This window comes from Callorhinus ursinus, unplaced genomic scaffold (genome assembly GCF_003265705.2).
Source record: "Callorhinus ursinus isolate GAN/ISIS: 27379988/994484 unplaced genomic scaffold, GSC_fseal_2.0 scaffold10, whole genome shotgun sequence".
NCBI classification, from domain to species: Eukaryota; Metazoa; Chordata; class Mammalia; order Carnivora; family Otariidae; genus Callorhinus; species Callorhinus ursinus.
In genome coordinates this window covers 65,444,460-65,472,168 of record NW_027397072.1, presented here as the reverse complement: position 1 = coordinate 65,472,168, position 27,709 = coordinate 65,444,460, and the positions used below count along the sequence as shown (strand labels likewise).

Genomic DNA, 27,709 nt, shown 5'->3' with positions numbered 1-27,709 from the left:
TATACTGTTTTAGGTCCCTTTCTTGCTGACTTTGGCACCATCATTGCTTCAAATAATGCAGTCTGATCTTTGCTCGGCTCTTACTCTTAGCCTCTTTATCATGCGGACCCCCAGTCTATGGGACTAAATACTTGGTTTCCTCTCAAAAGTTTATGGAGGCAACTGTGTCCACATCTCTGTGGTGTCCATTAAGTCCCTGCTTAGGTCCACATTCTCTATGTTTTTGGCTTCTTCCTGTCATTCTGACTCATATTTCCCAAACCCCTGACTCATGCTGCTTTCTCTCTCTTATGCAACATTTTAATCTCTGCAATGTTCTTTTCATAATTTGATAACTTACCACGACATGGACATTGAGTGTGTTTTCATGGGCAAACATTTTCTGTACCTTAAATGCTTTAGATTACCATTTAGACTTTGTGCTTTGGTTTAAGGAATAATTCAGAACTACTTTGGAATAATCCACCACTGCCCAGTGATGAGAGAACACACTGAAATAGGAGGAAGAGACTAAAGTGATTTTGCATCTGTCACTGCCCAGGTGATCTAGGACCATGGAATCAATTCTTTTTCTCTGTTTCTCCATCTATAAAACGGACTGTCCACCCTTAATAACGCATAGATTTTTTTAAATGTTCAGAATCTTCAAAATATATCTTTTTGTTTCCAGACTGTAACCCTTAGAGTAAAATAGCCACATCTTTACTAGTTCTGTGGGGAGCACTGTGCATGCTTTGTGAATATTACTTGATGGCGCTGTCCTTTGAACTCCTGTGGTTAAAGCAAAGGCAGCGGTTAAATTCAAGTTCCTATTTCTTCATCTGGGTGAATTTACAATCTTATATCTTCTTCAACCATACTAATTTAATCTCATAAATGGAGTAAAGTAGAAAAAAAGGAGGTCAGGGATTCATGTTTGCTGTGAGAAGGAGCTACTTTATTCCTAGACCCTTCCCTTCCCTCCCCTCTCTTCCCCCTCCTTCCCTTCCCTTCCCTCTCCCCACCTTCCTTCTTTTCTTCTCTTCTCTCTTCTCTTCTCTTCTCTTTTCTTTCTTTCTTTCTTTTTCTTTCTTTCTTTCTTTTTCTTTCTTTCTTTCTTTCTTTCTTTCTTTCTTTCTTTCTTTCTTTCTTTCTTTTTCTTTCTTTCTTTCTTTTCTTTCTTTCTTCCTTCCTTCCTTCCTTCCTTCCTTCCTTCCTTCCTTCCTTCCTTCCTCTCTCTCACATTCTTAACAATCTATATAATACCCCTCTGCTCAGAATGATTGGTCCTAATCCTTTCCAGTGACAGGACAATAAATTAGTTCTCAGCACTCTATTTACTCTATAAAACTTTTTAAATAAAAGGGACTCATTGGGTAAGGATCTTATTGTTATTTTGGGTCTTCACCTTATTTTTCAGTATAATCCTGGAAAGTAGGAGCTAGCTTAACAAGTGCTGAGAGCATTGCTGTTTTACTACTGCCTCATCCATTAATGACTCTTAGTAATGACATTCTGAGTATTCAAGACATTAAATTATGTTGCTTCAATTTTGATTAGGAAGGAGGTCTGTGATATTTTATGTAACTTCATATACAAATTTGTTAAAATTATAAAATTAATGGGTGTAAAAATAGGTAAGTGCTTAGCAATATTTAAATACTTATTATTTGAGGGCGCCTGGGTGGCTCAGTCATTAAGCATCTGCCTTTGGCTCAGGTCATGATCCCAGGGTCCTGGGATTGAGTCCCGCCTAGGGCTCCCTGCTCCGCGGGGAGCTTGCTTCTCCCTCTGCTTCTCTCTCTGTCTCTCATGAATAAATAAATAAAATCTTTAAAAAAATAAATAAATACTTATTATTTGATTAGAAAAATGGATCTGCGAGCCTCTGATTTAATCCTAATAACAGCTCTATGGAATAAATGGTCACATCATGCGCAATTTATGGAAGAGGCAGGAGGATGCCACTGAAATGCAGATAAGTTAGGTCACCTGCGCAACGTCACACAGAGTAGAAATTCAAACCCCAGATTTCCATTTTGCTCCTGCAATATAGGTTTCCAGAAAGACTTATTTCCTAAGAGCTCTGGATAGCAGACCTTGAATTGTAGTTTTACATATATATGTATTTAATTTTTCTTAGAAGTAAAGAGAGGATTGTTCATCTGTAATGCCTTGATTCCTCCCTTGTGTCTTTCTTCTACATTAGAATAACATTCATAGCTCTCCAAGTCTTCTGTTTCCCTCCCCAGTCCTTAGCCAATTATCAACAATTTTTGTCAAAGACTTTCTATTTCCCTTGCTGCTTCTTTCATAGTACTGGAATCAGATTTATCTGGGCTAAATGCCCAGTTCTAGTTAGCTTTTCACCCTTCTGAAATTATCAGCTAGAATTCACCCCAGCTAAGCAGTTCTGGTGGAGAAAATAAATACTGATATTAAGTAACAAAAGAGAACTGTCTTCATCTATAGCCAGCAGATTTATAGTTCTAGATTCTTATCTGTTCTGGCAAAACAGATTGTTAATAATTTGGGGTGCTTTAAATGATAAACAAAAATATCAACCAAAATCAATAAACATCAACCTCCCTGATAACTCATTTCTTTGTTTTATAGAGTGGTGAATCAAGTGTCCTGGAAGTCCCTGTCATTGCACTGTGTTCTATCAGAACCTCTGAAATATGCTGCTTTCATATGGAAAAAACAAGCTATATGTACTTGGAGTTGCTTTTCCAGCAATGATGACTGATTTGCCCTGCAAATTGACCTTTTCTCACCCAGTCTTCTTTGTGGCTAGTGGTCCTCATTTGCAAGATGATGGGATGAGGTTAGACATACAGTTCATGAACATGGGGGAGAAAACCAAGTGGCACACATGGCCAGTTCAACTTGTGACTCATTTGTACTACACACAGACCAAATGCACCCATTGCTCATAAGATAAAACAAAACCAGCAAGGAAACAAAGGCCTTAATTATTCTTCAGCTCTTTTTGCACACTGGCAAAGTGAAGCTTATTGCTTTCAGAATCTTAAGGAAAAACATTTTCTACTGATAGATGATTGCTAATCATCAGGAGTGTTCTCTGGCATTTCTGTGAATATGTCATTCCCAGCTAAACTTCCTTTTTTACTTCTTAAACTTAATTATCCATTAAAAACATGTTTCGGAAAAGATGACCCTGCTATTTGGAGTGATATTACAACCTGTCATCAATCCACAACCTTGTGGGGGTAAAACTGTATTTTTGAAACAAGTAGCACCATTTATCTCTGCTTAAAGATTGAATTAAAGATGGTCTGTGTGAAAGTTCAAGCCCAGTTCCATACAAGCTGGGGACCAGCTTCCAACTGCATGGCTTTCAGAGGAATTATGATACCATCTTATTGTGGGATGCCTCTGAACTGACATTTCAATTGTAGTTTTCTGGTGCCTTCCTCTTTACCTCATTCCTCCCAACCACCTTCCATCCCCAGCTCCAGATCAAACCCTTGGAGAGCGATGAACTGAATGGACACCACATTCAGCTGAGTCCACTAAGCACTGTGACTTGATTTCTGGCCCCCTCCCTGAGCCTTGCAGCCAGATTAGTCAGTCTCCCTAGCCCAAAGCACACACATTCTTGGCTTACTCCTTCAGGCCAATCATCGCTTGAGGTCGCACAAGCCCCTGGCTATGGCAATGCCAATTATAACAAGCATGGCTTGGTGACCTCCTAATTGTATGAAACCAATTACATTATACTTGTTGTTCATTCAACAATAAACAGCTTTTGTGCCCACTAAATTGGGGCATACTATAAATTTGCTGAGTGTAATTTGGCAATACTTCTCCAAATCATTAACTGCTTAAGGCTTTTTAAATAAAGCCGATCTTTGTGCTTCTTGCCTTCAGAGCATATTACCTTCTTGTGTATGTTTTCCTACCCATTTCATTACATCTTACTTATGATGTTTCTGCACAATGTTTCCCCATATACCTCAGGGCCCTTATGTTTTTCTGAATTCCAAATGAAGCTGAGAGGTAGGATGAAGGAGGGGTGGAACTCACCAGATCTGCACTAAATTCCTTTCTCTTTTTGATTCAAAATTCCAGCACAATGAAAAGCAATGAAAGGATAAATATGTGAGTAAATCTAAATGAATACTGACTGTATAAAACAATAGGAAGATCTTTTGGGATTTATAAAATATTTGGGATTTATAAAATATTTATAATTAAAATACATGAGAATACATGAGAATAATAAGTTGGCAGGAAAGTAAATAGAGTTTAAGTACTTGAAGGTCCTTGCATTGTCAGGGAAGAGGTAAAACTACTAATTTATTTTAGACTTTGATAAATCAAGGATGCATGTTAAGTAGCCCCTAGGGAAAAAACTAAAGGAATAGTAAAAGCAGAAAACTACAAATCTAATACAGGCGAGAAATGGAACAATACAAAATGGTCCATTATTTTAGAGAGAAGGCAAGAGAGGAAAGAAAAGGAAACTAAAATGTGCAGAACAAATAGAAGGCAAATAGTAAAATGGCAGTTTAAACCTAATCACAGCAATAGTTGCATTAATGTAAACAGATTAAATGGTCTTACTAAAAACCAAAGTTCTCAGGTTGATTACAAAAACAAAACCCAAATATGCTGTTTCAAGAGAAACAATTTAAATGTAAGGATGGAAAGAAAAATAGGTTAAAGAAAAAAGATGAAAAATGTACTATGCCAACACTAATCAAAAGAAAATTGGCTAGCAATATTAATATCAGACAAAGTTGACTTTAAGGGAAAAGGGATTACTAAAGAATAAAAAATACTATGTAATAATAAAAGTTTTGATTTACCAGGAAAATGCAGAAATTCAGAATTTAACTGCATTTAATCACACAGCCTCCATATAGACAAAGCACAGATAGGTAGAACTAAAGGGAAAATGAATACACACAATTACACTAAGAGATTTTAACATACCTCTCTTAGTAACTAAATGAACAAACATATATTTTCAGAAATGAATAGAAAATATGAATAACATGATTACAAACTTTGAACTACTTGACATAATATAGAACACTATAGAATACATAACCTATTCAAGCATTGTGAGAACGTTAAGAGAGAATGATTAAATGCTAGCCTTAACGAAAGTCTAAATACATTTCAAAAATTACAATATACAGATTTTTGTTCCCTCACTACACTTCATATATAATGGAAATGACAATGACCACAATGAAACTAGAAAAATCCCCTTCTTTCAGAAAAGGAGACATACACTTCCAAACAACTCATGGTTTAAGGAAGATAAAATTGAAATTTGAGACTATGTCAAACGGAATGAAGATGAAAATATCACATATGAAACCTTGTGAGGAAAAATGCCAACCCTTAAGAAGGCCTATATCCCCTCCTTCTCTCCTTACGTATCCTTCTCTTTGCCCCCACTCTACTCAATTTAGGAGAGAAGAAAATATAAATGAGATTTGTATCTGAGATAGTCTGTTATGAAAGTGAACTTTAGGGTTTTGAGAAGAAGGAAAAAGTCTTGACCGTGTCTTTCCAAAGGCAGAACTAGAATAAATGGGTAGAAATTTAAGGAAGGCAGATTTTTAGTTCAGGGTAAGAGAAGAGTATGGTCATTGGACACTTTAATATGTTAGGAAGTAGTGAGGTTCCTATCACCAGAAATACACAAATGGTGCAATGTGGATTGCAGTAGCAGGTGGGGATATGACCAGTCATCTGTGTTGAAAAATGATGTTAAGGCACTGCATGCAAACATGGCAGAATGTTAACAATTTTTGAATCTGGATGGTGGGTGTTCAATATTCATTGTATTGTACATTCAACACTGAGTTTGAAAATGTTAACTAAGGATGCCTGGGTAGCTCAGTTGGTTAAGCATCTGCCTTTGGCCAAGGTCATGATCCCAGGGTCCTGGGATCAAATCCCACCTCAGGCTCCCTGCTCCTCCTTTTGCCTCTGAATCTCTCTCTCTCTCTCTCATGAGTAAATAAAGTCTTAAAAAAAAAGAAAGAAAATGTTAATTAAAAAACTGAAAAACAGGGCGTCTGGGTGGCTCAGCTGGTTAAGTGTCTGACTCTTGGTTTTTGCTCAGGTCATGATCTCAGGATCTTGAGATCAAGCCCCACATCATGCTCAGCTGGGAGTCTGCTTGTCCCTCTCCTTCTGCCCCTCCCACAGCTCTCTCTCTGTTGAATAAATAAATAAAGTCTTTTTAAAAAATTGAAAAACAGGGGCACCTGGATGGCTCAGTCAGTTAAGTGTCTGCCTTTGGCTCAGGTCATGATCTTAGGGTCCTGGGATCAAGCCCTTCGTTGGGCTCTCTGCTCAGTGGAAAGTCTGCTTCTTCCTCTCACTCTCCCTCTGTGTTCTTTCTCTCTCTCTCAAATAAATAAATTAAATCTTTAAAAAAATTGAAAAACAGATGCTGCATCCACCTGAATATAGAGAGTTGTAAGGATTCAACAAAATGAATGAATGTCTATATGTTCTCTCGTTTGACACATGATGCACATACATATATCTTTGTACAGTTGTGATGTTTACTTTTATACTTTCATAATTTATCCTCTAACATCTGAAAACCTTGCTCTATGGTAAAGTATAGCAAGGAAAGATCTTGTCTTAAGTGGTTATTTATTTTATCCCTCTTCCTTGAGCAATGTGACAGTCAAAACCTAGACTTATTCCTTGTTCTGTATGAATGATTTTTCAGGAGGAAGGCTCTGCAGCTTTCATCATATTAAGGCATAAGGTTATTCAGTGACTAAAATGTTAAATTTGAACAACTATCAGCTTGTGTCCAAATCCTTCATATACCCTTAAACCAAGTGAGATTTGACTTTTTGGTTTTGTTTCAAATGGATACTATGGTTGCCATTTTCCCCAAGTTATTCATGAATTATCATGCACATCTGAATTTAATTTGCTGATAAATTGTGTTTGACATATGTAGGCTATGGGATATCCCCCCCCGTCTATATTAAAACACTTTCAGTGTTGTGAGGTAATAGTACTCAAATAACTCCTATGAGTTCAAGGAGTACCTAAAGGCAAGAGGGAACTAAAGAAAATACTGTTCAGTGAAACTGTTGACCCTGTGAGGGTTTCAATCCTAAAGACTTCTCAAGCTAGCATATAAAATAGTCTTTGGACTTTTAAGTGAATTTGGGGCATTTTACCTTACATTTCCATCAGAGACAAAATTATGTTTGGACTATACATTCCCTGTGCTCACTTCGGCGGCATAACATATACTAAAACTGGAATGACTCAGAGAAGATTAGCATGGCCCCTGTGCAAGGATGACTTGCTAAGTCGTTGACTGTATGTTCTCTGAGATCTCTTTCAGTTTTAAAAATCTGAAATTAAAGCTCACTTTACTGAATTCCTGAACGCTATTGTAAAACATATTCATTTTCCAGCTCTTACCTCTTCTGCCCTCTCTACCTTAAAATATTGGATCCCGGGAAACCTGAACAACATGCTCTTGCTTTCTGGGGACCATGATCATAGATCTCTATTTCTTCTTCCCTTCTTTTTCATTTTTCAGCAGTGGCTTCTGATCTGTAGAGTCAAAGGAAGGTCTAAAAATGGACTCATCTTTCAGGATTAAATGGCTGTGTTAGCAGAGCGGGATGAATAGAAAGTTCTCTTCAATGTTTAAATGCACTACTGTGTACCTGTAAAGTTACATACTTTCAGGAATTTAGAGTTGCTTAATGCCTGTTTGGCAGCATAAACTCTGAAAAAGATCTCATGGGGAAACACACCCTGTACATGGTTTCTATGTCTGTAGAGTACAAAGGGAGATGGACCTGTGCCAGTTATACAGTTGATATGTTAAAGGTAGACGCCAAACTAAGTCAGTCTTTAAGGGAATTTCTTGGTATGCATAAACACAGAAGAAAAAAAAGACTATGTTCTTAGATCTGATACACAAACACACACACACACACACATACATATATAGGGCACCTATAAGTATATATATTCTTAAAATGGTTACTGCATGGAGGTCATCCATAGAGTCTATCATATTCCAAGTTTTCATTTTGGAAGAAAATGGAAAAATTGAGCAATTCATAATGTTAATTTTAAAATTAGCCTGGACTTATTTTTCCTTAGAAATGTAATAATTTGTTTATGGAAACCCTTAAATGAAAATCTTTGGCTTCAGGCATGTATGTGGTTAATGTGGATGAATGTGAGGCTGCCAGAGAGGTGTAGGGATCACTTTCAGAACTACAACAATCACACTATTTTCTCACTGCACACAATTTTTAAATTTTAAATGATTTTATTTGAGATCATTTCTTTAGTTGCTTGTGCTAGCTTTTTTCTAACCTTATTACACCAAGAATTTATTATACCAAGAATTAGAGTTGATAGGAGGACTTGTTGATCTTTTTAGAAAGTCTGAGAACCACAGAATAAATTTTTTTTATGCAACTCACTGACAGAATGATATGAACTATAATTGAGACAGAAGAGTGGGTAAGATCACAGGTTTTAGCATCAAAGAGGTCTCAGTTCAAATCCAAGCAACACCACATTTTAGGTGTGTGTTCAGGGCAAGTTCTTTTACCTTTCCAAGTTTCAGTGATAAAAGTCTGTCAAGTAGAGATAATACCCATCTCATAATGTTATTGTGAGTACTAACTGAAATAACACACCCCTCAAAGTGGTTGACACTACATGCTCAATAAATTGTACTTAACATGGTGAAATGGCTATAAGTCGGTGTACATCAGGTTGGTACTATTCTTGTCTACAGACCAAAGGAAGCAAAAAACTGCAGAAAGTCGGGGCTTTTAATATAATTTGTTATGCACTTGTATATAATTATATATCCTATCTTTGCTTCCTTGCTCAGTGTCATATTTTGAATGTGGTCTGTTATGACTGAAATCCAATCGGGATGAACATCACAGCTTTGGATGACTTCCATCCTTTGGCATATTCCAGGTGAACAGATAGGAGAATAGGCGAAATCAGCTTTTCTTTCTTAAAGCTATTTCTTATTAGGGAAATTGCAAACATTCAAACAAAAGAGATATGGCAAAGCAAAAAAAAATCTAGCATATTTTGCATTTCATAATATTTTGTGATATGAAAGAACAGTTAATGGCTGTAGGACCCCCTTCATGGCAATGGAGTGTTAACGTTTATAAAGACTACTTAGCAAACATAGCTTTAATTGGAGCTCTAATTAGAACCTATATGTAACTCTGAGAAACAACTTTTGTGTGAATAAGTTCCAACTATGAAAAACCTATGAAGATATAAATTTCAGCAGCAATTTTTATTATACTGGCTATGTTAAGGACATTATGGTCATCATCTTTCAAGGCAGTGATGAAGTTATAATAAGAACTAAAGAACAGATGGGGAGTATTTTCAAATGTAGTGGAAATAAGCACATGTAAAGTTAGGGCAAGTATTTCTGGTTGTTTATTCATAAGGATGAATACATAAGATGAAAACATCGATGTCTGACTTTTCAAATGAGCGGGAGTCTCCACAAAACATCATGGTGATCTACATAATCACTTGTGGTTGATGAAGCATCCATTTAATCATATCATACAGGAGAGTTTGATTTGGAGCCAAGTTTTGTTTTGTAAATGCTATGCTAGTAATATGGCAAAACCATGGCATATTAAAAAATATTCTTTTGGTATATTAATTTTGGTTTTCTTCAAACACTAAATGACCTCTTCCCAATGCTTTCATTATAGTTACAGGCAAATTATGTATGTGGACACGACAGACTCTTGTTTCCATATTAAGGGTTTAACAGAGAAAATCAACAAAAATAGTGAAAGAATTTAAAGCATGAGGAAAAACACTATGCCTATGGTGACAGTGTGACAAACCAGCAGGTGGCTAGGCTGACTTCCCTCTGTCATCTTTTTATTTATTCTATCTTTCTCTATCCTGCATTTCTGGCTCCTTCTTCCTATTTAAATGTTCAATTTTACATTTGCCCTTTCAGACAGACCATTCTTCTAACTTGAGAGTTCTGACTGCCGTCACATCCGAGGTAGCGTTAGGACATCTCCCACTGGTTTGTAGGTCTTGGGTGCTGCTACTTCAGCAGTGGTTTGTGAGTGCTATGGCCCAGTGCTGTGACCCTCCAGTGCACCCTCTGGGAGCTCAGCAAGGTGCCCCTGCCATCTTTATGTTCTCAGTGAAGGTGGACTGCTGTCCAGGCCCCCAGAACTCCAACACCTGCAGCTAGTCTCATCGCTACTCACATAGGTGTTGATAAAATGCGAAGGTCCTATATGATTAGTTTGAGCCTCACTGCAACATAACAGGTGGTTTAATACAAAAACTAGTCTTTTCCTTAGATTCCAATTTTTGGAAGATTTTAAGATTTTATTTATTTGAGAGAGAGTGAGTTCATGTGGGGGGAGGGGCGGAGGCAGAGAATCCGAGGCAGACTCCACCCTGAGCATGGAGCCTGATGTGGGGCTTGATCCCTTGATCCGTGATCACTGTGATCAAGACCTGAGCGGAAACCAAGAGTCTGTTGCTCAGCCAACTGCACAGTCCAGGCGCCTCTTTTCAGTGCATTGTTACATAATCCTCCATATCAGCCAGGCTACATATTGCCATGTGTAAGACACCTGTTGCCACCTGTCTGACCTTGCCCATGAGCCTCTCCCCAACCTCTCTACTTTAACAGGATAGATTCCCTTTCAAGGTTCAGCTCAGGCCCACCTTCTTTATGCTTCTTTTCCCAGGCTTCTTTGGTTAATGTAAGATCACTACAGAAAGCAGCTTGTCCAGCTGACTTTGTGACAGCCGTATCCTTGTTAAGAAAGAACAGAGCAAATTTGCTATCTCTAGAAAGTCAACTGCCTTGGATAGGTCTTGAATAACTGCTCCCAACCACCTCCTTAACTAGAGCCATTTTAAGGGTAAAGGTGTGCCCCTGGCACTTTATCTGGTTCAGGGTCCTAAACAAGTTTTGCTCCAACTACCGATTTCTGGCAATCTTCATTAGGAAACCAGCTACTGAATAACCCTAGGTACACATCAATGGCCTATATAAACTTTATGGCCCCAATTTGTTGAAGGTACCAACTGAGCTCTTCATTGGATATGATGCATAAATTCTGGCACTGTTATATTACATGGCAAAACATAATAAATAACATTCAATCCTTCCATAGTATTTATATAATTGTTATTATGTTTTTTTTTTAACAAGACTAAGGAATGCTATGCCAAATAAGGTGAGTGTGTAGAACATCTTGTAGCTTCTGCAAAGGCAGAGTTAAATTTTACTTTCAAATTAGTCTTCCAATAAGTTTTAGTATGAACTTTAAGATGGAACAAACCCCAAGTAGTAAAAATCTTTTAAGAATTACACTTATATTCTGGGTGGACAAAATCATAATGGCCTAGAACAATGCACTAAATGCTGAGTGGATTTTTAATGCTGATGTTTTAAACTTTTCTTTGAGCTAAGATATTTTCCTCTCTGCACTTTATTTGGTTAAAAATGTGAGCTGTGCTATTTTTAGAATGAAATTCATACTTAATTTGCCTTTGTAGCACTGTTATAAGTGGAGAATAAAACCTATCCTAATTACTTACAATGAAATTATCTAATTGGGCTAACAAAGTTAGGATTCAGAAATGTTTTGAAAGTAAATGATGTGTTTCCCTCCTCTGTGAGCAAAGAGAGTGGACTTCATTTGGATTTGCAGAAGTTTCATATTTATATAGGACATCTTTCACTTGGTGCAGATGAAAACTCATTATGTCACTTTCCAGGGATGAAATTCATACTTTTTAATGTGATGTGCAAGGCCCTTCATGATTTGATCCTTGCTTACCATCATGTACTACACACTGAATCATACAGAACACTTGTTCCCTTCTGTCTTTTACTTAGGACCTTAGCAAGTGCTGTTCTCTCTGCATGGAACATTCTCCTTCCGTCCTTCCCTTCCCCCAATTTGTTAAAGGCTAATTCCCACAACTTCCTTAGACTAAAGACTGGTGTCACCTTCTCCAGGAAGTCTTTAAAATGAGACTCAAAATGCCACATTGTAATTAATGTCCACTCCCTCTTAGACTGTGAGCTTTTGAGGGCGGGCATTATGAGCTTTTTTATCTTTGTATTCTCAGCACCTACTGTGCTTTGCACACAATAGTTACTCAACTCAAGGCTTCTTGAATAATCTTACAGTTATATGATATTTAGTGGTCTTGTGCCATCTCCGAAACTGTAATTAACAAAGCAAATGTTAAAATTTTCTTTCCCCATCCTATTCCCAAATCCAGTATAAAAGAATAAAGTAAATCTAGGCAACTAACACATCATCTCTAGAAGACCCCACTTTTAAGGAGAAGTACAGGTATGACTACTGCCTATGAAGTGTTTTAGAATTGAAACTTAAATAGATCAATAAGCAGAACAGTTGTTTTACCTTTGCAAAATTCTAGCTGTTGGGTAAGTCTTAAACACACAAACACACACACACATAGTATCACGACTTAGTGAAGTGAGATTTAAATCCAGTAAAAATTTTTTTGGATTATTCCATAAACTATATATTCTTATGTTTTTAGGTTCTTGCTTTATCAGCTTAGCAGTCCAGCCTTACCCCCACTCCCAAACAGCCCTTCCAAACCTCTCCTCCCCTTTTTGTACTCCATTTAAATTCTCATTTTTAATTAAGGTAACTGTTAACTAGGAAATGCATTTCCCCTAGCCATACTGGGAGAATTTTTTGCTCTCCTCTATTTATAACTAGATTATGCCTTGGTTCATGCTTATATGCAAAATGGATGGTAGGGGACTTATTGGGGAGAGTGAACCTATGGGTAGTTACCTCTTGCCATAATTTCCTGTAATTGCAAAAACCTTGTTATAATCAGGGCATGACTCTGCTTAGGTTACGTTCATTGCATTTCGCAGCATCACAGCCTTAACCATATTAGAAATAAGAGCAACTGCTGTTAAAGGTCTATGCTCAGACGTAATTTATGGTTAGAAACTTACTCTGTATTCCTTCAGCCATATATTATGACTAATGAACATTCTACAGTTTAATGGATGTGAGCACGAGGCAGAAATGCTGATTGTTCAGATCATTTAAGGGCTTGTTTAGCTCCAAATTGGTTATTTCATGGGGCATAGAAGCTGAAACTACCCCAAAATATTATTAATTGACTATTTGATGTTTACCTTTATAATACCTATGAATAAATATATTGCTAAACAATATTATAAACTGTTTATCCTACTTAAGGTGGAACTTGTTTAGAATCGTCTTTGACTCAGGATTTGACTCATCACTTATTTGCAAAAATAATGAATGTGTCTGTTAGAAATGATTTTAAACAAATTATTATGATCCTGAAAATAGTCCTTGTGGATCAAACTTTTTTTATGCTTATTAGCATTGTTATTGTATGTACAGTACTTGAAAATTAATGTAACTTTTTTTGAGGAACTCACTCACTTTATAAGAAGTCAGATCTGCCCCCATCTCCCATTCCAGTCCTATTAAGATGATTTAACACATTTAACCATATGTGTATACTTATTTTTCTCTCTCATTCTACAACTGTTTGGAGGTAGCGTTTTCATTATGTCACTCCTTGCTCAAAATCTTTCACAAGTTATGACATTACTAAATCTAAATGGTTTAACCAAGAATTCAGGATTCATACAAACTGTTCTCCAGCGACTTTTCTTATCTTGTTTCCTGTGGTCCCCACAATAGCCCCTCTTTCCCTCACTTCAGACAGCGACAGGATATTGTCACCATTATTCTGCATATAGGGCATCTACTCAGCAAAGCCTGCCTTTTCTCTTCTCAGGATTATTTATATCCAGTTCATCCTTCATGACCCAGATTACATCCACTGCCTCTGGAAAAACCTGTTATGGCCCATGATTGCAGCAAGGAATCCCTCCTCTGGACTCCCACCACTACTTTTATGATTGACTCCATGGGGACCGAGGCTCTTGACTAAAGTTTTGTTGACTTGAATTATTAAGCTGAATTATTTGTATCATTTAATTTTTTTAAAATCTGACCTTACCTTACCACTTCAGATAGCCTGAAAAGTCCTTTCAAGAAAGGTGGTATGTCTAGGCTTCTAGTACAGTTTGGATACATATTAGCTGAATATATAGATGCAAGAATTGGTGAATAAATGACTAAAAATTGAACAAATGAATGCATGAATGGTGTAAATGTCAGAGTATACATGAGAAAATATATCCTAAATTTATATGAACAATTTGGTGTCTGGTGAGGGAAAGGTGGAGTTCTTTAAAGCCAAGGCTCATGATATTTAAATGATCTTTTAATGCTTACAGGGCAAAAAGTAGTAGATCTAGCAAGAATGGCCAGCAATAGGCTTTTTTAGTTCCATAATCCCTCACTTGAGTCCTGCATGTTTGGGAATTTAAGATCAGCATGAAGTTATGGTGACAACCTGGCCACACAATGTCCCCCTTTCCTTCTACCCAAGGAGGGATTATGCCCTCATTCTCTGGGAAGGGGACTCTCCTCCAAAGCATTCAAGGATCATCTCGCTGAAAAATTAAATGAAATGTAAAATGCGGCAGGACAGAACCAATCTTACTCAGAGAGCATGCATGAGTTCTGGTGGGGGGGAAGTCATTGCTGAGTTTTATAATATTTTTTCCTTTTAAACCTTTGAAAAAAGATCAACTCTGGTTTCAGTTTAATTTTTTTTTTCAAAAAACAAAACAAAAAAAAACCCTACATGGCCACTTCTTCAAATTTGTTCCAGATGGATTTAGTCATAGGATGATTGATTATCCACTCAGTGTGAGCTGTGTGGTTAAGCTCAGAAACCTACAACAAACTGGTTTGGAGCTGTGTTTCATGGTAAATGGCAGAAAGGATAATCCTTAAGCTGTCATTTTAGAGTTAGTGATGAGGAAAGAGGAATTTAGTGGGACTACTTATGTCAAGAGAATGTATTAGCAAATGGATGGTTGAATATGAAGAAATTTTATGAGCATAATACTTTTTTTTTTTCCTCTCTGGACTTCACGGTAAGGGGAACCAGATCTGACTAGCAGCCCCCTTGAAGGCTCCCCCAGCTCTCACTGCCTGTTCCGTGGGCCAGACCCATCTCCCCAGGATGCTCCAGGCCTGAGGCCAGAGGCTGGTCTCTACCTGGAAGCTGAAGCACCCATTTATCCTAGCCTACTCAACAGGCCCACAGAGGTTTTTATTATTGGTATCAGAGACACCTGGCAAATCTGGAAACTAATTCTGGGGAGACTGAACCAAAGAGAAACTACTACATTCCACTCAGTGCTGTATCATGCCCTTTGAAAGGCAGTTGTTAAGCGTCTGCCTTTGGTTCAGGTCGTGATCCCAGGGTCCTGGGATCGAGTCCACATCAGGCTCTCTGCTCCGCGGGAAGTCTGCTTCTCCCTCCCCGACTCCCCCTGCTTGTGTTCCCTCTCTCGCTGTGTCTCTCTCTGTCAAATAAATAAATAAAATCTTTAAAAAGAAAAAAAGAAATACTTTAAAAAAAATAAAAGGCAATTTAACAACATTTGGTACATTTTCATTTTAAGAAAAAAACCCACTTCCTTTGGATTTTAATTACTCCTTTTAATAGCTGCATTAGCCTTTTATCTATTCTTTCCATCTGGTTAATTTACAATTTAGCTACTAGAATATTCTTTTAGGAGAGATTGGATGTGGCTGGTGGCTTTCCCTACCCGCCACCATTTGATTTTACAGGTTCTCCTATACGTTGTTCAATTTTTTGGTTTCCATCTTCACTGATTTTTCTGTTTTTACTCATATATCTTTTCTCTTTTTTCTTTCCCTCTATTATTGTCTTCTTGTTGAAAAACAAGCCACTATCCTGCCTCCTAATCAACATACCTACTCCTTAGAATCCCAAGAAAATACATGTTGGATTTTATGGCTTCTGAATTTTTAAGTCTTACATAACCTATTTATTGTAATCTTAGGTTATGGTCAGTACATGTCTCCTAATAGACTTTTGAGGCAAAAGAAAAGATGTAAACAAGTGTAAACATAAACATGACAGTTCTAGGCACAGGCTTTTGACTCGGCTGAAGGAAGAAAAATGTGACCAAAACAGAACAGAGGTTTCTATGGGAGAGATGGAGAACATTTTCCATGATTCCCTAACAAACACACAAATATCACAGATGTCTAGGATAAAAGTTAACATGAAGAGCAAGAAGAATGCTTATTAAATTTATTTTATGTAACAGGCATGTAGGTATATGCTAATCTGCAAGAATAAAGGTAGTTCTTCTGTTTGCTCATAAAGTTTTTGTTTCATGGATATTGTTTATTTATAGAGTAGATTAAAGGGGTTTTTAATTACAAAGTTTCAGAATCAAAGGATATAGTCATAATTATTTAGGCGTGGTTTGGAGAGCATTGGTAGCATTTTAGAAGTTCCAAGTCCATGAAGGAGAGAAGGGTACATTCATTCAGAAGGAGCTGTCAGAAGAGCGAGGTTCTTACACAGTACTCTGCCTATTTCAACCACACCCATCAGGCTGTGTATCTGAATGAGTCATCCAGTCTCCTGCACTGCTGGGGAGGTGGGTGCATTTTGCTTTTTAACTCATATTTTGCTTTTCGAAACCATTCAAAATTCTAGATTTTACTCTAAAGGTTTGGTTTGGAATCAACGGAGGGGGAATTTTCATTATAGATTGTGGTACGCATGGCTCCCACATGATTCCAGACTTCTGGCATTCATACCATTGAATGTGGCCTGGATCTTGTGACTTGTTTCTAATGAACAGAATATGGCAAAAGTGATGGGTTGTCGCTTCCATGATTATGTCACAAAAGACTGTGACTTCAGTCTTGGTAGCATCCTCTCTCTCTTGCCCCCTCCCTTGCTTACTCTGATGAAGGACCATGTTGTGAGATGGCCTATGGTGAGGTGTCTGTGGCAAGGAGTTGAAGGAGGACGAACTCATGACCAACAGAGGCAGGAAGTAAATCCTGCCAACAACCACTAGTGAGGGAGCTAGGAAGTGGATCTTACCCAGTGAAGCCTAGAGATGACTTCAGCCTTGTGAAAGACCCAAAGCCAGAGGACCCAGCTAAGCCACATCTCAATTCCTGACCCAGAAAAAATGTGACATAATAAGGGTTTGTTGTTTTAAGCCACTAAGTTTTAGGGTAATTTGTTATGTGGCAACAGATAACTAGCGTGTAGACTTCCTTACGGTTTCTATGTGATGTATAATAATGCATACACTCAGGAAAGACTGGTTACTTTGGTTGTAAACCTGGTTTGAGTCTGAGGCTGAAAATATCCCAGAATGTGAAATGAACAGACTTGTAGAACTTAAACAGATTATTCTTTGCTGAAAGGTACTTAGGAAGGCAGGAAATCTTAGTTCAGAATCAAGAAAATAATACAGAGCCTTTAACATTTAGTGTTGGCACCTTTCATATTGAAGCAGTTTATATTAATACATGCAAAAAAGTGTATTTACTGTGCACCAAAATAAAAACAACTCCTTTCTCTGCTAGGATTGAAATGGAGTCCTGGGCTATGACATGAACCACAATAATTACCCTTGTCAGTGCCTGGGGAAAAGACTGCAGTGATCTAGCTTTAAAGCTTCAGTGATTTGGTCCAGACTTAACAAACAACCATTCTAGGTGTGAACTGTTTTGTCAATAAAGCTTCACATCATTAGAACTGTCTGTTTTTTTGTTTCTGAGTCATTAATGTTATTATAATCACAGAATGCACCTGCATTCTTCCCAGGGCAGATTTTAACTTGTTCTGGTATGTTTCCCTGATAAAATACCATATGAAAGCCAAAGAAGAACTCCTATCAATATAAGCAGTTTAAAGGCCAGGGATGTATCAATTAAGAGCCATATAGATACCACACTTGGAAACTTTATAACCTAGACAAAGTGCACTCTCTTTACCTCTCTCTTAATTTCTCTCTTATTCTTTTACAATTGTTTTGAATAAGAGCTGGGAAGGACAACTTCTTCAACAGCTGAGAAAACTGAGGCCCAGAGAGGCTAACTGGCTTACTACAGTCAGAATCACTTAGGGGAAGACCCAGATGGGAACTTTTGTCTCTTGCTGAGTTTCCGGAGGGTTTTGCCACTCTTTGCTGCCAAAGACTACTTTCTGGGATCCTCCTGAGCACTCAACCATAAAAACATTCCACTACAGGAGACAAGTCTATTAATTAGTAAGCAAAGGAAATATCTATGTATTACAGCTGTAGCTGTAACAATGGAATTTACATGGGAGAAACTGAGTACCAACCAGAGGAGAAAAATATCTTTTTGAAAAAACAAATGAACAATAAAACCTCACCATATGCAAATTACCCAAATTATAACACATTTTGCTAAAGGCAGAAAATAGAGGATGAAGAATCACTAGACATATCAGCTTCCTGGTGGGAAGCACAAACTTTCAACTACTGGAAGACAGGCTCTGTATATATCCACCGAATCTAGGGGCTTTGTAGAAATGTGAAATCTCAGGTCTCATCCCAGGTCTACTGAATGAGAATCTTCATTTTAATAGGATCCCCAGGTAATTCGTTTTGCATTAAAATTTGAGAAGCACTGGTCTATCACACATAATATATAGAAGATTCTAAAAAACATATTAGACAATTGAATTGCAAATTTAAAAGACTCCATGAGCCAATTTTATAAAAACAGTAAAACTGATTTATTCAGTCACCCTTCCTTTTTTTCATTTTTTTGAGGAAAATATCCATTTATATGTATGAACATAAGTGGAAAATTAGTAATTGTAATACCATTTTATGAGATACTTCAGTAGAACCTATTTTCGATTAGTGTAGTCTACACTTGCTCATTGTCCTTAAAGCTCCTATCTTGCTCTCCCTTTCTTTCTCTTTCAGTTCCATTCTACATCTCTTTTTTTCTGCCCTTCATTCTTCTTACAGCTGCTCCTGGCTCCCAGGGTAAGAGGAGATTCCTGGAAGAGAAGGTTATGGCTCAGCTGTTTGCCCTATCTTGCTTTTTTTTCTCCACAAATGTGTGAATATGGTCCTGGCCTCTACCCTAACAGGTGTTCGCTGCATTTTTTTTTTTTTTATCTTGCTTTTTCCCTAGATAACTGATTTTCATACTGAGTGGTATGTGGTGATGGCAGGTAGTGTTGGGGGGAGAGTGTCACTGTTACTTGAGTCTCTCAGCAGAGGAGCCAGGGAAGTCCCATAACAGGCTTCACCATTTCATCCTAATAATATTTGGTATACATATTTACAATCAGTCAATGAGCAAGCAACACTTAAGTCATGAATTTTCAGCAACTGCTGTTACTCAGTTGTGATCTTTGTGGATAAGAGGTTCACTTAACTGTCACAGCAAAGAGAAATTATTTCTTCTCCTTTAAGGGAAAGTGGTGTTTTCTTTCTGCTGAGTAGTAGAATTGACATACCAGTGATGTGTCATTTTTTAGAACAATTTGTAAATGTAGCTCTCCAAATCCAGTGCAAAGACATGGTCTGAACTTGAATCTGCATTGATTTTTCTTTTCCTAACCTGAGAACTACACTGAGTAACTTGCAGGTAGTTTTACCCTCTTCTCAGGACCTTTATTTGATTTTTTTAAGCTCTTGAGAAAGTTCAAAACACTACTCATATTTAATCAAATAATTCATGCAATCTTCCTTGTTGAGGTCTTCCTTATTTTTTCTTGTCACTATAAACTGTTCCCTTAATATAAGACCAGAAACTGTATTTTACCAAGAAAAACCATGTTATGACTCTCTGTAACACTTTTTGTAATGTGTAATTCTGCCTACCCCTGACTTTGATATTATAACCAGATTTTCCAACAATTCTTTAAAACTTTCTATCAGAACCCTAATACTGTGTGTGGCTGGGTTTTTACAAGCCCAAGATCTTCTAATAGAGTGATATTCTGATGGTCTATTTGGGGTATTAACTATCTGTGACAGCTTGGCTTATTGAAAACTATGGCTCTGGCATGCTTACACAATCCATTTTTCCACTTAAATTGAAAAATCAATGAGAAGATTTTTTAGTTTACTTAGAGTTGAACTCTAATTTACAATGGTTTTGTTATTTAACTTTTTTTTTTTTTTTGAATGAGCTATTCACCAAATAATCTTTACTGGTATTTCAGAAATATCATTAGCTGCTTAAATTGCACCATGATTAAGTTTCCTTCTTTCATTTAGCTTCTTTTTTTTTTATCACTAGCTTATTTATTTATTTATTTTTCAATCACTAAAGAAGGAAGATCATGCAATTGAAGTTCAGAACAAAGCCCTGTATCTTAATCAGCTTGTGTGGGAGGATTTTTTCCCCCCTCTGGCTACCTCCCTGGATTAGGGTACTTTTGATATGCCAGGTCATGAACTATTTTTACAAAACGGACCCACAGCTTTTACTGGGAAGTTTAACTAATCATGAGTGACTGGAATTTTCTGCCTTGCTTGTTGAGTGGACTTTTATTCTGGGCTACCTCCAGACTATATAATTTACCAAAGTCTGAAGAATGTAAGAGCATGGGGATTTAGTGTCAGGCCCAAATAAGCTATTTTTAAATCCATTCTACAAGGGTCTACCTAAAAAGTTTATTTTGTTAAAAATTCCGTTTCTCATTGTAGAATACAGAGGTGGGTCAGGATAGAATCCAGGTAAATCTCTAAGAAGGATTAGTAAAGAAACGACCAGGGTGCTGTAGAAGTGTAACAACAGGGCCTTTGAGGTCACCCCCTAAGGCTTTTACTTCTATTTCGTTGACCCTGTCTCTACTGTACTCCATCTAACAAAATTACTTGATTGATTAAATAATTCAGTAGCTGTCCAAGGTGTCCTATTCTCTTGTGAGAGGTAAACACATGAATTTAGAAAGCAGTTTCCAGTGTTGATTTTACAGAAATAATGAGAGAGTAATGAAATCATTTTAGAAACTTTATCAGCTTTGATTGGTTTGATTTGGATACATGTTACTTTCCTACCGAAAATGATGGTTCATCACCCACGTCTGTGCATATGCCTGTCTATGGGTATGGACCTGAGTGGGTGTATGTGTGCATACACATGGATGAGCGGGAGTAAATGCAGGCTAGGCAAGAAAGGGGGCGTCAGGCTGGCAGACGTAGATTTCTGAGGTTTCTTTTAACAACCTCTTTTAGAATGTCCTTTTCTCTTTTAGATGAGGTGTCTTCTGATATCACAAACTGCTCAGGAAAGAGCATTGATAAGGACAGAAAACCATAGTATATAATACTCTCTCTTTAGGCCTCAAATTATGAAACACGGTGATTAGAAAAAAATTCATTAGTGGGTTTAATAAAGTTAAATTGATGCCAGATACCTCAATTGCTCCTGTATTTTGGGAGAATAATTAGAGTTGAACTAATTCTCTAAGAAGTCTCTTCAACAGTAGTTTGAGGGATTCAACAGCAGACTCTGAAAAACAGACATACTACTCTTCATAATTAATACTGGGTAAAAATTTGGTAATTTTTGATAAAAAATTATTTTTTACCAAAATACTGAGATATTTAAGTTTTTTACCAGATAGTAAAAATGTCGACCATGATTTAATGGCATGCTCATTTGTGAATGTATGTATGACAGGAGAACTCTGCTGCAAAATATTTTGCAAGTAAAATCTAATTACCATTGAACAAAAAATCTTAAGATTGTGATAGACCTGGTTTCCCAGGGGGACATGAGTTGTTTCCCATTTTGGATCATGTTCTACACCTCCACTCAAGGGAGCAGGAGTAGATTCCTTACAGCACACATAGCTGTTTAGGGTGCAAAATTTGTTTCATTACAGTTGCTGGAACTTTTTGGGATTTAACTATATGCACAATGGCAGTTTCAATTCCCATCATGATTCTTATTTTAGCTGGACATACATAAAAGCTATACAAATAGCTTTTGCAGATGTCTCTGGTTCCATTCCCTACTTGACACTCTTATTTCATCTACAGTTCAAGTATAAGCTAGTTGTTAGCTCCCCAGGGGCCCTCAGTAAGCTGGGTTCTTTCTTCCTGGGCCCCTGGGATCCATGGATTTTCTTCTCACCTCCCAAGCAACTCAGCTCTTCCTACCTTGGGACCAGATCAGAACTGTACTTCTTTAAGTCACCTACACCCACCTAAGTGACTTTCCTGGATTCTACCCTTCAGCATTTGAACAAAGTTGACTTAAAAAGGATAATTTCTGGCTGGTAGTTGAGGAAAATGAATAAGATGGATTGCTCTGATCCTTTCTTCCTTTCTTACTCTTATTTTTGAGAGCTTTATCAAGTGCCTTGAGCTTGTTCACAATATCAGAGAGTTTACATAAATATTTTCCAGTCTTATGATTATGTTACTTTAAATATCATAAATATTAACACTTCCCCCAAACAACTGTATTTTCATTACTCACCATTAGATTTCTGAGGAATTATATATTTGATACAAAGAGGCATTTGCTAGTTAAATGACTTGTCAGAAAGTAACAAAAAAAATCTAGTATTTCCAATTACTAGTTTTGCTCTAGGAATAATAAAAACCTGTTTATTCACCAGTGTTTATTAAAAACCTAACAATCTAGGATATAAAGAATAGACTTTATAGCTCTTTTTAAGCTGCTTAAGCTTAAAATGGGAACAAGGTATCTAAGACCCCAATTATTAATGAGAAATTTGATAACATATATAGTTGGGAAATATACCTTATATCCGTATATTTGGTACTTAATAGCTCATTTACAAGAATGGATTTAGAACTCAGAGTAAACCGTAAGCCTGAGCTGATGCTTAAAAGCCATTCATTTATTCAATTAAACACACACACGTGCACGAAAAAATGCATTTGCTTAGTGTCTATTCAATAATAAATAAAATAGGACACAGTTCAGGAAGAAATTTAAACAGAGCTGGAGGAACATATTAGTATTTTGTTAGGGAGAGTTACTGAGGGTGGAACCAGTTACAGATGTTTGCTCTGCAGTGGCTCAGCATCATGTGTACTTTCTGATTAGGTTTTCCTCCACCTCCACCTGTGCCTGCCTTTCCTCGTTAGTATTCCTATCAGCAGCACACTGTTTCTGGGGACTCTCCTGGGAAACCGTTCTAGGGTAGAAGGAACACAATGCTGATTCTCACCTATTCTGCTTGGCTACACTATGGTTACTTCCTCCACTGTCTGGATTTTAATTTCCTCATGACACCTCTCAACTTCCCCTCATAATTCTCTTCTAAATGGTCCATTCCGGGGCACCTGGCTGGCTTAGTGGTTAAGTGTCTGCCTTCAGCTCAGGTCATGATCCTGGGGTCCTGGGATCAAGCCCTGAGCCAGGCTCCCTGCTCAGTGGGAAGCCTGCTTCTCCCTCTCCCTCTGCCTGCAGCTTCGCCTGCTTGTGCTCGAGCTCTCTCTCTCTGTCAAATAAATAAATGAAATCTTTTTTTAAAAAATGGTCCATTCCAGGGAGGAACCAGACTTTTTTTTAAAAGATTTTATTTATTTATTTGAGAGAAAGAATGAGAAGAGAGAGAGCACATGAGAGGGAGGAGGGTCAGAGGGAGAAGCAGACTCCCTGCCGAGCAGGGAGCCCGATGCGGAACTCGATCCTGGGACTCCAGGATCATGACCTGAGCTGAAGGCAGTCACTTAACCAACTGAGCCACCCAGGCGCCCCAAACTTTTGTTCTTGACCACATTTCTGGGGACATGTTTTTTTTTTCTGTCCAAATATGGATTTCAGTAAATTGGAAGGATACCTGTATCACACATTGGTGATAGTTTTGGCAGTTTGGTTATGCACTTCTTGTGATGTCCCATGTGTTACTTTGCTGGACTGTTGTTGGTTTCTTCTATTGCTTTTTGATAACTGAGGGGTCAATGATTCCAAGTTCCCTAAGAACAATGACCACTCCTTCCTTCCACTTTGATTTTATCAAAGTGCCTCACAACACAAAGTAGTTCTCAAACTTGATTGAGTTTGTCAAGCACTAACTAAATGCTTTTGTGTTCTGTTTGATCAATTTCACTTGTGGTATTGCTTGGTTACCCTTGAATAGGACAGATGCAAAATTATTTGAAAAGTAGTTCAAGGTTTAAAAATTGATTTTCCCCAAATCTTAAGTTTTTCATTCTATTTACAACACATTTACATAATGTTGATTCACTGTCTCTCCCTCCTTTGAATCTGTTGTCATATGAAATTGACAGCAATAAGCTGTCCATGCTGCTGCCGGTATCTTGCCACTCAGTCTCCCTTTCATGTCATTTCTTCACTTCATCTTTATTAAATGTTTACAAATCAGTTAGGTTCAAGCTACAAGCCTGAAATTGTGGCTAAATGCTTGCAATGACAGCTATGGTTTTCTGCCAATATTTGAATTCAGTTTTCTTGATCAGTTTTGTTTTTTAGTGTGCAATTTACAGTTACCTCCTGGAAAAAGAAGCACGCTAATGGATTCCAGATGTGGCATGAATTACTTATTTGTACATTCGTACAAAATCAAACACATTTGGGACAAATTTTGTTTACTCTTTGGTTTCAAAGAATAGAATTGTGCCAGTAATTCAACAAGTGTAAAGGCAATCCTTACAAATGGGGCAACTTGTTGATTTCAAAGAGTACAGTTTGAGACTTTCTGCTGGAGAAAGAAATAATGAGCCAGTAACCAGTGCACATTTCTGAAGTTACCCAGGCTTGCAATGCTACTGTCATCTGCTTCTTTTTCCCGCTACAGGGAGAAGGAAATTCATTCCATAGATTAAGTGTTAATTAGTGTTAACAAGAATCTTGTCTTTGATGAGAAGTAAATCCTTGATCAAGTTTAAATTGAACAGAAGACACTATGGGAACACTTCTAATATCTGATGATATTCACAGACTCTAAATAGAATGAGGTGTTAGCTGGGCATCTGGTAGTGGAAGGATCTCCTATCACTTTGGTAAATGAAAGATGCTTTAAGGCCAAGGTCCTCATTTGTGACTCTGCATGAACTAAACCTCCAGACAGTATTATCTCATCTCACCAGTTTGTGCTGTGAGCATAAGGGGGATGCCTATAGAAGGTATGAGTATCTCTTAGCACCAACCATTACCATAGCCAGAGCAGAACTTAGAGTTTCACCAACTGACAGTTTAAGGACTGCTATGGTATTTCACATTTGCAGGTTTTATAGAGAGATGCAAGGTCTCTTGTTTCCTTCTTTAGATGCTTCCTTTTCCTCTAGACTGCACATATCATACCCTACTAACTAGGATTGATGACCGCTCATGTTTAGGAATCAGAGTACTGGTGATGACAATAAGAAAGGGGAGAGAAGTAAAATAGAAATATTCTATCCTAGAAACAGAATATATATATATATATATTTTAAATGTTTTATTTATTTATTCATGAAAGTCAGAGAGAGAGAGAGAGAGAGAGAGAGAGAGGCAGAGACAGAGGGAGAAGCAGGCTCCCTGCCTAGCAGGGCCCGATGTGGGACTCGATCACAGAACCCTGGGATCATGACCTGAGCCGAAGGCAGACGCTTAACCATCTGAGCCACCCAGGTGCCCGGAATATATATATTTTTGATGGTTTCTTTTTCCTACTTCACATTTTCCATGTAAAGTATTATGACCCTACTCTCTGATTTTTGTAGCTGAATGCAATTTTCTGATGTTAGGGTTAAGTTGGGTCATTGGTTCTCAAACTTGAACACCCATCAAAATCATAGGATTGTTAAAACATAGATTGCTGGGTGCCATCCCCAGAGTTTCTGATTCAGTAGGTCTGACGGGACCCAGGAATTAGCATTTCTAATAAATTACTGGATAATGCTAATGCTTTTAGTCTAGGGACCACACTCTATGACATCATAGTGTTACGTGGTTATACAGCACAGTCTTTTGTTGCAGAAGTGTGATCATACTGACCTCTTTCATCCTTTCACCTCAAATAGGTGCCATTCAATTTTTATGAAGCAATTTTAAGGACACTTCTTAAGTGTGCATGAATCAGATACATATACATACTGTTCACAAATGTATACTAGAAATAAGTCTTTCTTTTTTTAAAAAAATTTATTTATTTATTTGAGAGAGAGTGAGACAGCACTTGTGTGTGAGGAAGGGGGAGGAGCTGAGGGAGAGGGAGAAAATCTCAAGCAGATTCCCCACTGAGCTCAGAGCCTGAAGTGGGGCTTGATCTCATGACCCTGAGATCATGACCTGAGCTGAAACCAAGAGTCCCCGACTGAGCCACCCAGGCGCCTGTATTAGAAATGTCTTAACTAGGCATTCAGTGACTATAGTATTTGGAAAAGTAAATTACGAAACTGTGCTAGATTTTTCAGGAGAAAATCAATTACTTCTATTGCACTGCATCAGCTTATTTAAAAAGTAATTAAGTTATCCCTATAAACTGGATCCCCATTTATTTACATGACTTTGGGGAATTTTTAGATACTCAAGGGCAATTAACAACTAAAAACAATGAAAAGCGATAAGCAGGCTAAATACCCATTTTCCTTTCTGCTTGAAGTATTCATTTCTGTTAATATCATAATTTACTCAATTATAGTCTTCCTTTTGCAAAATATCTATTTTCTGAGATCAGAGTTCTTCACTGGGTTGTATAATTATATGCAACAAAAATTAGGCATTTCCTGACAAAACTAACCAAAGCGATGAGAAACCCTAATGACATTAGTGAGGACCAAAAAAAAAAAAAAAAAAAAGGGTAGTGTTTGAAAGCTCTTTGTTATGACAATGCTGGGTATGTTAAGCCACTTGATTAAACTATAATTTATAAATCCTCTTTTGGATATGAGATCATTTAAATTTCAAATGAAAGAAGTCAAAGAAAGACGTCCCTAGCATCTGAGAATCTGTACATGTTAGTTCAAGTTTCTCTTTTTAAAAGTAGATGTATAGATAATAACTTCTTTCCTTTTCAAAATAGTATTTTAGTTATCCTTATGTTTATAAAGAAATGTGCAAAAGATAATAGGTGATACCCAACAGTGTAGAGCTTTTTAAACCCTGAACATAATTTTTTTTCTTCCTTTAGGCTGTATAAAAAGGCAATTTTTTTTCTTTAGCTTTTTTAGTTGCTTCTGAATCACAGACAATAGTGATAAAAATGAAATCATTTAAAATACAGCTAATTTTTAAAAAAAATTTGACAAACAAAACTATAGTTGAAGCATGATATTTAATTTGGCTGTGTGGTACATTTTTTCCCAGCAGAAATGTGGAAAAATGAGCTACCTATGTTATGACATGTATCTAAGTATGTAGGTGCTAATGTCTAGGTATTCTGTACATGCAAAGTCTAGAACAATGTGGAAACCAGCTTATTGACAAACTGACAAGTGGGATCCTGACAACGGCAAAGAAGGGCTATGTCCAGGTACTTAAAAATCAGTTAAGTTTTGTTTTTGAAAGTTCAAAACAAATTAAAAGAACAAATTTCATTGGACAAACAATGCCCTAACCTGAAAAAATGGCTTTAACGTTGAGACTTTCTCACTCTTGGCTGTGAGGTGCAAGAGATTCCATTATCGGGGGTGTGCTAGGGTGATCAACCATCCCATTTGCTCAGGACTGAGGCATTTCCGGGAATGCGGGGCTTTCAGTTTTCGAACCAGGACAGTCTTGGGTAAACAGAGACAGTTGGACACCCTAGTTTGTGTTTT

The 27,709-nt window shown here is 37.4% G+C and overlaps 1 protein-coding gene, 1 long non-coding RNA gene and 1 other non-coding gene across 9 annotated transcripts in view; 2 read left to right on the top strand and 1 right to left on the bottom strand.

The window, feature by feature from the left end:
• The window catches only part of LOC112821565 (uncharacterized), a 490,026-nt gene that overhangs the window by 239,100 nt on the left and 223,217 nt on the right, over positions 1–27,709 (top strand). Inside the window, exon 6 of one of the 4 annotated variants that reach the window (XR_012379827.1) lies at positions 13,843–15,477. The exons of 2 other annotated variants lie outside the window; for them this stretch is intronic. This is a non-coding gene — a long non-coding RNA (uncharacterized lncRNA). Of the gene's footprint in view, positions 1–2,595; positions 3,640–13,842; positions 15,478–27,709 lie in introns of those variants that run through there. One more of the 4 variants, XR_003207478.2, reaches the window with a different exon arrangement.
• EFEMP1 (EGF containing fibulin extracellular matrix protein 1) overlaps positions 1–27,709 on the bottom strand; it is a 59,869-nt gene that overhangs the window by 20,691 nt on the left and 11,469 nt on the right. The gene's annotated exons all lie outside the window — the stretch shown is intronic.
• Positions 7,224–7,333, top strand: LOC112821752 (U6 spliceosomal RNA). The gene has a single exon (XR_003207533.1). It is a non-coding gene; the product is annotated as a U6 spliceosomal RNA (small nuclear RNA).